The sequence below is a fragment of the Triturus cristatus genome, chromosome 10 (assembly GCF_964204655.1).
Source record: "Triturus cristatus chromosome 10, aTriCri1.1, whole genome shotgun sequence".
Lineage (NCBI taxonomy): Eukaryota > Metazoa > Chordata > Amphibia > Caudata > Salamandridae > Triturus > Triturus cristatus.
The window spans coordinates 954,760,321-954,769,589 of NC_140593.1; positions in this window are offsets into that span (position 1 = coordinate 954,760,321).

A 9,269-nucleotide genomic window follows, 5' to 3' on the forward strand; every position below is an offset into this window, starting at 1 on the left:
CACGGAAATTCTCTTCTGCACACTGCCTCTGCTGGTCACTCAATATATTCTGCAGATGAAAGGCTGAGTAACGAGGTTCTTTTTTTTTTTTGGGTCTCAGTAATGCACGGAAATTCTCTTCTGCACACTGCCTCTGCTGGTCACTCAATATATTCTGCAGATGAAAGGCTGAGGAACGAGGTTTTTTTTTTTTTTTGGTCTCAGCAACGCAGGGAAATTCTCTTCTGCCCACTGCCTCTGCTGGTCACAATATAGCCTGCAGATGAAAGGCTGAGTAACAAGGTTTTTTTTTGTTTTGTTTTTGGTCTCCGCAACGAAGGAAAATTCTCTTCTGCACACTGCTTCTGCTGGTCACTCAATATATTCTGCAGATGAAAGGCTGAGGAACGAGGTTGTTTTTTTTTTTTTTTTGGTCTCAGCAACATATGGAAACTTGCTTCTCCACACTGCCTCTGCTGGTCATTCAATATATTCTGCAGATGAAAGGCTGAGGAACGAGGTTCTTTTTTTTTTTGGTCTCAGCAACACAGGGAAATGTTCTTCTGCAAACTGCCTCTGCTGCTCATTCAATATATTCTGCAGATGAAAGGCTGAGGAATAAGGTTCTTTTTTTTTTTTTTTTGGTCTCAGCAACACATGGAAACTTGCTTCTGCACACTGCCTCTGCTGGTCATTCAATATATTCTGCAGATGGAAAAGTCCACTGTTAGTCAATTTTTAGAACTTGAATATTTCCAAAGTAATGTAACACAACAAAAAACAGATCTTTATAAAGCATTGATAATTAATACTACGGAGTCTGAAATATTGTGAAAATCCACAGATCATTAAGAATTCTAAACTCAATTTTATTTTCCACCTAGCATACTCTCAATCCTATGTCTAGAACTAGGTTCTTTTTTTTTGGTCTCAGCAACGCATGGAAACTTGCTTCTGCACACTGCCTCTGCTGGTCATTCAATATATTCTGCAGATGAAAGGCTGAGGAACGAGGTTCTATTTTTTTTTTTTGGTCTCAGCAACACAGGGAAATTCTCTTCTGCAAACTGCCTCTGCTGCTCATTCAATATATTCTGCAGATGAAAGGCTGATGAACAAGTTTCTTTTTTTTTTGGGTCTCAGTAATGCACGGAAAGTCTCTTCTGCACACTACCTCTGCTGGTCACAATATAGTCTGCAGATGAAAGGCTGAGTAACAAGGATTTTTTTTGTTTTTTTTTTGGTCTCAGTAATGCACGGAAATTCTCTTCTGCACACTGCCTCTGCTGGTCACTCAATATATTCTGCAGATGAAAGGCTGAGGAACGAGGTTTTTTTTTTTGGTCTCAGCAACGCAGGGAAATTCTCTTCTGCAAACTGCCTCTGCTGCTCATTCAATATATTCTGCAGATGAAAGGCTGATAAACAAGTTTTTTTTTTTTTTGGTCTCAGTAATGCACGGAAATTCTCTTCTGCACACTGCCTCTGCTGGTCACTCAATATATTCTGCAGATGAAAGGCCGAGTAACGAGGTTTTTTTTATTTTTTTTGGGTCTCAGTAATGCACGGAAATTCTCTTCTGCACACTGCCTCTGCTGGTCATTCAGTATATTCTGCAGATGAAAGGCTGAGGAACGAGGTTCTATTTTTCTTTTTGGTCTCAGCAACACAGGGAAATTCTCTTCTGCAAACTGCCTCTGCTGCTCATTCAATATGTTCTGCAGATGAAAGGCTGATGAACAAGTTTCTTATTTTTTTTTTGGTCTCAGTAATGCACGGAAATTCTCTTCTGCACACTGCCTCTGCTGGTCACTCAATATATTCTGCAGATGAAAGGCTGAGGAACGAGGTTTTTTTTTTTTTTTGGGGTCTCAGTAATGCACGGAAATTCTCTTCTGCACACTGCCTCTGCTGGTCACTCATATATTCTGCAGAGGAAAGGCTGAGGAACAAGGTTTTTTTTTTTTGGTCTCAGCAACGCATGGAAACTTGCTTCTGCACACTGCCTCTACTGGTCATTCAATATATTCTGCAGATGAAAGGCAGAGGAACTAGGTTCTTTTTTTTTTGGTCTCAGCAACGCATGGAAACTTGCTTCTGCACACTGCCTCTGCTGGTCATTCAATATATTCTGCAGATGAAAGGCTGAGGAACGAGGTTCTATTTTTCTTTTTGGTCTCAGCAACGCAGGGAAATTCTCTTCTGCAAACTGCCTCTGCTGCTCATTCAATATATTCTGCAGATGAAAGGCTGATGAACAAGTTTCTTTTTTTTTTTTGGTCTCAGTAATGCATGGAAATTCTCTTCTGCACACTGCCTCTGCTGGTCACTCAATATATTCTGCAGATGAAAGGCTGAGGAACGAGTTTTTTTTTTTTTGGTCTCAGCAACGCAGGGAAATTCTCTTCTGCAAACTGCCTCTGCTGGTCACTCAATATATTCTGCAGATGAAAGGCTGAGGAACGAGGTTCATTTTTTGTTTTTGGTCTCAGCAACACAGGGAAACTTGCTTCTGCACACTGCCTCTACTGGTCATTCAATATATTCTGCAGATGAAAGGCTGAGGAACGAGGTTCTTTATTTTTTTGGTCTCAGCAACACAGCGAAAATCTCTTCTGCACACTGCCTCTGCTGGTCACAATATATTCTGCAGAGGAAAGGCTGAGGAACAAGGTTTTTTTTTTTTTTTGGTCTCAGCAACACAGGGAAACTTGCTTCTGCACACTGCCTCTACTGGTCATTCAATATATTCTGCAGATGAAAGGCTGAGGAACGAAGTTTTTTTTTTTTTTTTGGTCTCATTAATGCACAGAAAGTCTCTTCTGCAAACTGCCTCTGCTGCTCATTCAATATATTCTGCAGATGAAAGGCTGATGAACAAGTTTCTTTTTTTTGTTTTTGGTCTCAGTAATGCACGGAAAGTCTCTTCTGCACACTGCCTCTGCTGGTCACTCAATATATTCTGCAGATGAAAGGCTGAGGAACGAGGTTTTTTTTTTTAATTTGGTCTCAGCAACGCAGGGAAATTCTCTTCTGCCCACTGCCTCTGCTGGTCACAATATAGTCTGCAGATGAAAGGCTGAGTAACAAGGTTTTTTTTGTTTTGTTTTTGGTCTCAGCAACGAAGGAAAATTCTCTTCTGCACACTGCTTCTGCTGGTCACTCAATATATTCTGCAGATGAAAGGCTGAGGAACGAGGTTCTTTTTTTTATTTTTTTTTGGTCTCAGCAACACATGGAAACTTGCTTCTGCACACTGCCTCTGCTGGTCACTCAATATATTCTGCAGATGAAAGGCTGATGAACAAGTTTTTTATTTTTTTTTGGTCTCAGTTATGCACGGAAATTCTCTTCCGCACACTGCCTCTGATGGTCACTCAATATATTCTGCAGATGAAAGGCTGAGGAATGAGGTTTTTTTTTTTTTGGTCTCAGCAACGCAGGGAAATTCTCTTCTGCAAACTGCAGAATATATTGAGTGACCAGCACAGGCAGTTTGCAGAAGAGAATTTCCCTGCGTTGCTGAGACCAAAAAAAAGTTTTTTGGTCTCAGCAACGCATGGAAACTTGCTTCTGCACACTGCCTCTGCTGGTCATTCAATATATTCTGCAGATGAAAGGCTGAGGAACGAGGTTCTTTTTTTTTTTTTCTTTTTTTGGTCTCACTAACACAGGGAAATTCAATTCTGCAAACTGCCTCTGCTGCTCATTCAATATATTCTGCAGATGAAAGGCTGATGAACAAGTTTCTTTTTTTTTTGGTCTCAGTAATGCACGGAAAGTCTCTTCTGCAAACTGCCTCTGCTGGTCACTCAATATATTCTGCAGATGAAAGGCTGAGGAACGAGGTTTTTTTTTTTTGGTCTCAGAAACGCAGGGAAATTCTCTTCTGGAAATTGCCTCTGCTGGTCACTCAATATATTCTGCAGATGAAAGGCTGAGGAACGAGGTTCTTTTTTTTTTTTTTTGGTCTCAGCAATGCAGGGAAATTCTCGTCTGCAACCTGCCTCTGCTGGTCACAATATAGTCTGCAGACAAAAGGCTGAGTAACAAGGTTTTTTTTGTTTTGTTTTTGGTCTCAGCAACAAAGGAAAATTCTCTTCTGCACACTGCCTCTGCTGGTCACTCAATATATTCTGCAGATGAAAGACTGAGGAACGAGGTTTTTTATTTTTTTGGTCTCAGCAACACAGGGAAATTCTCTTCTGCAAACTGCCTCTACTGCTCATTCAATATATTCTGCAGATGAAAGGCTGATGAACAAGTTTCTTTTTTTTTTTTGGTCTCAGTAATGCATGGAAATTCTCTTCTGCACACTGCCTCTGCTGGTCACTCAATATATTCTGCAGATGAAAGGCTGAGGAACGAGTTTTTTTTTTTTTGGTCTCAGCAACGCAGGGAAATTCTCTTCTGCAAACTGCCTCTGCTGGTCACTCAATATATTCTGCAGATGAAAGGCTGAGGAACGAGGTTCATTTTTTGTTTTTGGTCTCAGCAACACAGGGAAACTTGCTTCTGCACACTGCCTCTACTGGTCATTCAATATATTCTGCAGATGAAAGGCTGAGGAACGAGGTTCTTTATTTTTTTGGTCTCAGCAACACAGCGAAAATCTCTTCTGCACACTGCCTCTGCTGGTCACAATATATTCTGCAGAGGAAAGGCTGAGGAACAAGGTTTTTTTTTTTTTTTGGTCTCAGCAACACAGGGAAACTTGCTTCTGCACACTGCCTCTACTGGTCATTCAATATATTCTGCAGATGAAAGGCTGAGGAACGAAGTTTTTTTTTTTTTTTTGGTCTCATTAATGCACAGAAAGTCTCTTCTGCAAACTGCCTCTGCTGCTCATTCAATATATTCTGCAGATGAAAGGCTGATGAACAAGTTTCTTTTTTTTGTTTTTGGTCTCAGTAATGCACGGAAAGTCTCTTCTGCACACTGCCTCTGCTGGTCACTCAATATATTCTGCAGATGAAAGGCTGAGGAACGAGGTTTTTTTTTTTAATTTGGTCTCAGCAACGCAGGGAAATTCTCTTCTGCCCACTGCCTCTGCTGGTCACAATATAGTCTGCAGATGAAAGGCTGAGTAACAAGGTTTTTTTTGTTTTGTTTTTGGTCTCAGCAACGAAGGAAAATTCTCTTCTGCACACTGCTTCTGCTGGTCACTCAATATATTCTGCAGATGAAAGGCTGAGGAACGAGGTTCTTTTTTTTATTTTTTTTTGGTCTCAGCAACACATGGAAACTTGCTTCTGCACACTGCCTCTGCTGGTCACTCAATATATTCTGCAGATGAAAGGCTGATGAACAAGTTTTTTATTTTTTTTTGGTCTCAGTTATGCACGGAAATTCTCTTCCGCACACTGCCTCTGATGGTCACTCAATATATTCTGCAGATGAAAGGCTGAGGAATGAGGTTTTTTTTTTTTTGGTCTCAGCAACGCAGGGAAATTCTCTTCTGCAAACTGCAGAATATATTGAGTGACCAGCACAGGCAGTTTGCAGAAGAGAATTTCCCTGCGTTGCTGAGACCAAAAAAAAGTTTTTTGGTCTCAGCAACGCATGGAAACTTGCTTCTGCACACTGCCTCTGCTGGTCATTCAATATATTCTGCAGATGAAAGGCTGAGGAACGAGGTTCTTTTTTTTTTTTTCTTTTTTTGGTCTCACTAACACAGGGAAATTCAATTCTGCAAACTGCCTCTGCTGCTCATTCAATATATTCTGCAGATGAAAGGCTGATGAACAAGTTTCTTTTTTTTTTGGTCTCAGTAATGCACGGAAAGTCTCTTCTGCAAACTGCCTCTGCTGGTCACTCAATATATTCTGCAGATGAAAGGCTGAGGAACGAGGTTTTTTTTTTTTGGTCTCAGAAACGCAGGGAAATTCTCTTCTGGAAATTGCCTCTGCTGGTCACTCAATATATTCTGCAGATGAAAGGCTGAGGAACGAGGTTCTTTTTTTTTTTTTTTGGTCTCAGCAATGCAGGGAAATTCTCGTCTGCAACCTGCCTCTGCTGGTCACAATATAGTCTGCAGACAAAAGGCTGAGTAACAAGGTTTTTTTTGTTTTGTTTTTGGTCTCAGCAACAAAGGAAAATTCTCTTCTGCACACTGCCTCTGCTGGTCACTCAATATATTCTGCAGATGAAAGACTGAGGAACGAGGTTTTTTATTTTTTTGGTCTCAGCAACACAGGGAAATTCTCTTCTGCAAACTGCCTCTACTGCTCATTCAATATATTCTGCAGATGAAAGGCTGATGAACAAGTTTTTTTTTTTTTGGTCTCAGTAATGCACAGAAAGTCTCTTCTGCAAACTGCCTCTGCTGGTCACTCAATATATTCTGCAGATGAAAGGCTGAGGAACTAGGTTCTTTTTTTTTTTGGTCTCACTAACACAGGGAAATTCTCTTCTGCAAACTGCCTCTGCTGCTCATTCAATATATTCTGCAGATGAAAGGCTGATGAACAAGTTTCTTTTTTTTTTTGGTCTCAGTAATGCACGGAAAGTCTCTTCTGCACACTGCCTCTGCTGGTCACTCAATATATTCTGCAGATGAAAGGCTGAGGAACGAGGTTCTTTTTTTTTTTTTTTTTGGTCTCAGCAACATATGGAAACTTGCTTCTCCACACTGCCTCTGCTGGTCATTCAATATATTCTGCAGATGAAAGGCTGAGGAACGAGGTTCTTTTTTTTTTGGTCTCAGCAACACAGGGAAATTTTCTTCTGCAAACTGCCTCTGCTGCTCATTCAATATATTCTGCAGATGAAAGGCTGATGAACAAGTTTCTTTTTTTTTGGTCTCAGTAATGCACGGAAATTCTCTCCTGCACACTGCCTCTGCTGGTCACTCAATATATTCTGCAGATGAAAGGCTGAGGAACGAGGTTCTTTTTTTTTTTTGGTCTCAGCAACACAGGGAAATTTTCTTCTGCAAACTGCCTCTGCTGCTCATTCAATATATTCTGCAGATGAAAGGCTGATGAACAAGTTTCTTTTTTTTTTTTGGTCTCAGTAATGCACGGAAAGTCTCTTCTGCACACTGCCTCTGCTGGTCACTCAATATATTCTGCAGATGAAAGGCTGAGGAACGAGGTTTTTTTTTTTTTTTTTGGTCTCAGCAACGCAGGGAAATTCTCTTTTGCCCACTGCCTCTGCTGGTCACAATATAGTCTGCAGATGAAAGGCTGAGTAACAAGGTTTTTTTTGTTTTGTTTTTGGTCTCAGCAACGAAGACAAATTCTCTTCTGCACACTGCTTCTGCTGGTCACTCAATATATTCTGCAGATGAAAGGCTGAGGAACGAGGTTCTTTTTTTTTTTTTTTGGTCTCAGCAACACAAGGAAACTAGCTTCTGCACACTGCCTCTGCTGGTCATTCAATATATTCTGCAGATGGAAAAGTCCACTGTTAGTCAATTTTTAGAACTTGAATATTTCCAAAGTAATGTAACACAACAAAAAACAGATCTTTATAAAGGATTGATAATTAATACTATGGAGTCTGTAATATTGTGAAAATCCACAGATCATTAAGAATTCTAAACTCAATTTTATTTTCCACCTAGCATACTCTCAATCCTATGTCTTATTTGCTACCCCTCTCGAGACAACTCTAGCACCTATATTAGGACGTAGATAAAAAGATCTCATGGCCAGTCGAGTGACAGCATACCCTTCTCACTGAAAATCTTTTAGGTTATGGTATACCACTAGCAAATAAGTTATCTGATAAGTTGAGGTAGGAAGGATTATGCTACGGTTGGTGGGAATAAAAAAAACTAAGAATAACAGATTCTAACATCTTGGTTTTTGCACATCCCTATCAGCTAACCTATAGAGAACTCAAGAATATTAGGATCGATCACACCTTCAAACAAATGTAGGAGCCTCAAATAATGCCCTAGTTTCTTTCATCTCAGAATGTTAGTCTTCAGTTGGGCATCCTGTCTGCCCTGCTACCCATTTCAATACCATGATAAATATATTCCATTGTATGCTAGGCAATTGATTGTCTCTCATGTCAGATGACATCCTCCTGTAGCTTTATCGTGTTAGGGCACCACTTGACAAAGCGACCAGGGGGACGATTACGAAGAAGAATGAGACCTCAGCAATTACGCGCAATATATCTATCTAAAATAAACACTGCAAGGCAAGTAGTAGGAGGTATAATGGCAATGTCCTTTGCACCACTGAAAGCATTGGGCTCTTTTTGAAAGTTGGCTGGAGTTACAGGAACACAAGGTATCCTAAACAGAAATACATCTCTAGTACCAGAGTAACATGCAAAGTGCAGGGAACCACGTTAAATGAGCTTCCCTACTTGTGAAACTAAGTCAATCGCTCTAACTTAAGAAAACTCCTTCCAGCCTCAAAGAAAGTAATTTCCCCTGAGGAAATACTGCTAGCACAAGTCTCAAAAGAAAGTTTTCACAGCCTTGCAGACAAGCAAAGTGTTTGATAAACTATCATGACACTCATAGCATCATACACATTGCTACAGTCTTCACAAATTCAATTTATACTGAAGACCCTACTAAAAGGTACTGAAAACCGTCAGATGCAATGAACTTCTTTTAATGACAAGCAAACTGAGTAAATCATAGTTTGACTTACCATATAAATTGAAAACGGAGTAAAGAATGCTGATGGAGTTTTTTTTTATTTTGTCTCAGGAACGCAGAGTCATTCTCTTCTGCAACACTGCCTGCTGGACATTCAATATATTCTGCAGATGAAAGGCTGATGAACAAGTTTCTTTTTTGGTCTCAGTAATGCACGGAAATTCTCTTCTGCACACTGCCTCTGCTGGTCACTCAATATATTCTGCAGATGAAAGGATGAGGAACGAGGTTTTTTTGGTCTCAGCAACGCAGGGAAATTCTCTTCTGCAAACTGCCTCTGCTGGTCACTCAATATATTCTGCAGATGAAAGGCTGAGGAACAAGGTTTTTTTTTTTTTTTTTTTGGTCTCAGCAACACATGGAAACTTGCTTCTGCACACTGCCTCTGCTGGTCACTCAATATATTCTGCAGATGAAAGGCTGATAAACAAGTTTTTTATTTTTTTTTGGTCTCAGTAATGCACGGAAATTCTCTTCCACACACTGCCTCTGATGGTCACTCAATATATTCTGCAGATGAAAGGCTGAGGAACAAGGTTTTTTTTTTTTGGTCTCAGCAACGCAGGGAAAATCTCTTCTGCACACTGCCTCTGCTGGTCACAATATATTCTGCAGATGAAAGGCAGAGGAACTAGGTTCTTTTTTTTTGGTCTCAGCAACGCAT